The sequence below is a fragment of the Cupressus sempervirens genome, chromosome 1 (assembly GCF_028749045.1).
Source record: "Cupressus sempervirens isolate cs-2001-9-10 chromosome 1, ASM2874904v1, whole genome shotgun sequence".
Taxonomy (NCBI): Eukaryota; Viridiplantae; Streptophyta; class Pinopsida; order Cupressales; family Cupressaceae; genus Cupressus; species Cupressus sempervirens.
In genome coordinates, this window is record NC_143118.1 from 552,819,002 (window position 1) to 552,824,355 (window position 5,354).

Sequence of the window (5,354 nt, forward strand, 5' to 3'; positions counted from 1 at the left end):
TCCTCTGATCTTGGCCTTTTGGAAATTATTTCCCTTCCCTTTGGAACCTTTTGAGCTTCTTCCTTCATCTACGATTTTACACTCTATTCACTCTCTAATAGCTTCACTTTATCTTGGACAACTCTACCCACATTTATAATTTGTCGATTTGCCTCAAATAACTTCTACCCAACCTCAACTGGAAGTTGTTCCTCTCACAATGATGCAACCTCTATTATAAGGGTTACCAAAAAATTATTTCTATTTTTGTTGTTACCCACATTAAATGGTTAACTACGAACCATAAAGATCAAATTACCTGCCAAATCTCCATATGGTTTCTTCCTCAAGAGCTTTTGAGTTATTTTTTTAGCATTACAATAGTACTATTTTTCCCACCAATATTCCTAGCTTTCCTTTGTAGTTGTGTGAGTTGTAAGCTTTCCACAATTATCATTTACTATTGCTACCTATATCCTTGAAAATATCTTTTCATTTCTATATTTTACAAATACTTTTACCAACAATTAGGTGGAAACATAATATTCATCAAACTCACACATATTTCAATGAAAAGTCATCACCCTCTAACTAAAAAATACTCATTTATTGTAATGAATTCTTCAAAATTATTTTTGGATTTTGATGCTCCTCGCTTTTAGCTTTCCAAAACATTTTCAATTTCTCAATTTTATTGAAAAACAAAAAAAATTATGGAAATTTTACTAGGACTGTTTCCTTTTTAACAACCTTCCCAGTGACACCTTTTTCAACAAATCAATTAATCACCCCTCCCATAGTGTAATAATTTTTATTTATTTATTTATTTAAAATTTACAAATTCTAAATGAGAAAATAAATAGTGATGTTCTAAGACTTCAATCATTTCAAATCTTAAAAAAATCCAACTATTAGCAACAATATTTTCATCTTACTTTCTTTATGATTGGATGGTAAAAATTACAAACTTCATGATATACATGTGGTGAAAAATTGTTCACATAGTGACCTTAAAATATTTGTTATTTTTTTATTGCACACCCTAACATTTGTAATATCCTTACTTCCCATTCTCCTTTTTGACTACTCTAAGAAGTGACATAATTGCCACAGTCCACCACTTTTACAATTTCCTTGACTCTTCAAGTCTCCCCAAGAATTATTTTACTTCTTCGAGTATCATCTCTTTCTTACCATGAAACATAGTGAATAACTTGAGAAGTCATCTCCCTTCAAAAAACCACAAGAATCTCTGGTACAAAAAACTAATGATAATTTACCTCTTGCAATAGGCAAGAATATTCTTTCTCTAATACGAAATGATGAAAGTATAACTTGGACTGTAACTATAAAAACTAAAGAAAAAAAAAACTTTAAAAATATCTACTCAAAATTCTGAGATATCTATTTCAATCATCTTCCCATGTCTTCTATATTGCATAAGTAGTCCCTTAACATAATATAAGGTGACCGTAACAAGTTACATAATAATATAGAAAATTAGTTCTAATTATTTACTATAACTCCAAAACTATCTCCTACGATCTCTCCTAAATTATCTATGATTTTCCCAATAATCTCCATCCCTTTATTTACTCAATCCTCTCCATCTCTTATTCCTACATAGACTACAATAACATTGCAAATATGAAACATGCTCACATTCTCTCCAAAAAATGAATTAAAATTAAAATCTAGTGAATGTGTGCAGGGTTCAAAATTGTGGAGGTTCATTGTTAAGGAGGAAAATATTGACAGCGAAGATATAAAAAAGACTAGATAATAATTGGTGGGAAACATGCAATGATGAATTGCTAGATAGGGTGAGCAGAGATGCAATGCAATAGATCACTTCCAATGCTCTGCACAATATAATTTGTTTTTTCTCATTCTTATAGTGCTTTACACACACACACACACACACACACACACACACACACACACACACACACACACACACACACACACACACACACACACACACACACACACACAACACACACACACACACACACACACACACACACACACACACACACACACACACACACACACACACACACACACACACCACTATTGTATTGATTCACACGAAGTCTTCTAAGTCATATTCTTTATTGGATGAATCCTAATAACTTGTAAATTCCCCTCATAGTGGAGATTATAAGGATCTCCTATTAGACCTTTCATCTTTTAACTTTGTTGATCTAGATCAAACTGTTACTCCCATTACACATTCATGTTGTCATTAGTTACAAGAAGATAGAACATAAGACAAAGACTATTGGTTAGTAGACATAGTCACCAAGCCACACTATAGTTCCTGAGAAAATAAGGAAGAAAAGTTTAAGTACATGGAAGAATAGTTAAAACCAAGCATAGGCATTACTGAGGAACTCAGTATTCACCAAGTGGAGACATCACCAAGAAGATTAAGCTTTACTGAGAAGAAAGTCATCGAGTTACAATAATTCTTCCAAGCACAAATAAAGCATTCATTGAGCTATACAAGAAGCACATACACATCAAAATTGACACAAAATCTTATGCCTAACAATCTTATTGAGCAGGAAAGTATGTTTACAAAAATTGAGGAAAGGATTTGGTAAGATTTATTGGTAAATATGATTTGACTATACATGATTCCAAGGAAGAAATAGACTAGTTAAAAAAGAGGAAGGAAAAGGAAGAGATACAAATTACTTCAGATGCTTGATTTCAATCTATGATATGATCTAGATGTTTCCTTAACCCTAACTAGATTAAGGATAATAAAGAGGCAAAAATAAAACTATTTAAAGATCTACAAGGGACAATTCAAAGTTGTTGTTGAGAAGAGATTTGATGTTGTTGTTAATGTTTTGTTGAGAAGGGGATAAGGAAGAAGCAAAAATTGGGATTCAAGCAACATAAGGAAGGATTCAATATCAGTCATTGGAGGTGATGAATTAGTAAGTAGAAGAGGGACATGATTAGAAAAGTAAGTTGTATTATACATATCAGTTTATTGCTATTCTCATCATTGTAGAAGATTTAAATCCTTTCAGAAGGTAGACTTAACAATTTGTATGTTAATCTCCTAACTGAGTACACACTTTATCTAGTGTTGTAAAATCCTTTCACAAGGTAGATCCTTACAAATCTGACTGTATTACTCCTAGCAGAACAAGTCACTAGAAGTGACACACATTATAGCCCTAACAAGGTACCCTCTTATTGTAGTTTTGATGGATTTTTGGGTATCCTCCCCACCACAATTTTCCCTATAATCAAGGGTTTGTGCATGACCAAATATTTGTGTTATATGTTATGATTTCATGGTTTATGTTTTCATGATTCATGCAAGTTAGCATAGATGAGATCACTTTTAATTTCAAGCATTATGGTTGATGATATATGTTTACTGAGTTGTGAAAGGAACAAGGGCATCACAACTTTTGCTTAAAGGATAAAGTTTTAAGGGATACTAATTCACCCCCAACATCCTACCTTTCCATAATAATCCAAAAAATGGTATCAAAGTGAGTTATCTTAACAAGGGGTTTCATCACTCAGAGAAAAGATCTGAATCATAGAAAGGTATAGGCTTGATAGGACCATTGATAATTAAAAGCTAGAACTTAGGATGACCCTAAACCAAATCAATGAGATGAAGGAGAAGTTGAAGCAGTCATTGAATAAAAGGAAGGAAATCACCCAACAAATGAATGACACAACATATCAGGATGAAGTGATTGAAGACCCTATTTGATAGATACATGTTTGATGAATCTGATGCTTCTATAGCTAATCTACTAGAGGAAAACCATAACCTTACTGAGTAGATGAAACCGATGAAAAAAGAACAAGAGTTACAATCTACTATGATGTGTGAAGTTCTTGAACAAAAGAGACAAGATGAGGATGAGAAAATAATTATTGAAGAAGATAAGAGACATATCACTGCAAGACTAGATGCTAAGGACAAAGAAATCATGAGGTTAACCCAAAATCACTGTGATATGGTAAACTAGCTACTTGGTGCAAATCAGGCAATTGGGAGAAAGATGGAAGAAAATTTTGAACTAAGAACTAATAATGAGAAACTAAAAAGTGAAATGATATTATAGAGAAACCAATTAAAGGCTAAAGAAATAAGAAGAGAGTATAAGAATACTAGATGAAAAACTAAGAGGACATATGTGACCAAGAGATACTTTAGGACTAGGCTATACCGAGCATTTAACTACTAAGCAAGGAGAATCATCTAAACAAGCCAAATAAATGAATGCCTATACCAATCCCAAGCCAAAGAAGCCTACATGCTATCAATGTGGAAAACCTAGACACACAACAAATGTCTGCAAGAGGAAATTTGATGAGTCCAATGTTACTTCTAAATTTGATGGCTATTGTTACAATTGCAATAAGTATGGCCACTGAGCATATGAATATAGATCGAAGTTCAATCAGTTCACAAAAAATATGCATTCAATGGTTATCACTATACTTGTAACAAGTTTGGACACAACTCACGAGACTACAAATCATAGAAGAATTCCAACTGGACACCAAATAAGAAAGGCTTGATACAATTAATTTGGACTATAATACATGGTATAATTGTATTTCATGAGACAAATATAGTCATATTGTTACCAATTGCATGAGATTACACATTGGAGGAAGACCTGGAAACTAGAGAAATCTTGGAATAACATGTTATCATTGTCACAAGGTTGATCACTTAAGAAAAAACTTTAGGTATCGAGTATCAACATCTAAGGAAGAAGATACAAAATGTAACGGTAAAGTTAATGTTGATGAAGTTCATGATTTGATGAATAAGACACGAAGAAAGAAGACATAATGAAATGAAACTTCAATTATAACTTTTGGTGACACCTCATCCAATGGATTAGGTGAACCCTCCACTTCAAACTAAGATATAAGAAGATGTATGGAACTGCACATGAATGTTTTTGATTACATAAAAATAGGTTTCAAAGGACCCAAAAACTTGTACAAAGTTTGATAGAAACAAGAGTAGAGAAGCTCAAAAAATAGAAGGCCTCATAGCCAAAAAGGAACAGACAAGACAAACCAAAAATAAGAGGCTAGAAGACAACTATGCATGAAAAGAAAACAAAAGGAAAGCAAAAAGATAGCCCCAAGATAGCTACAGAGTCTTCAAAAGATTCGCTGCTTGGTTTGCCAGGATGTTCATATTTTCTGCAGATGCTTTCATATCATCCAATTATTTTGCCTCTGCACCCTCATTCTTCTTGGAGTTAGCCCTTGTGCACTTGCTCAGACCCTGATCCTCTTTCATAACTTTAGAGGCTTGGTCTTTACACTATTCAAGCTTGTTTAGTAGGGTTTTAAAGTTGTCAGCC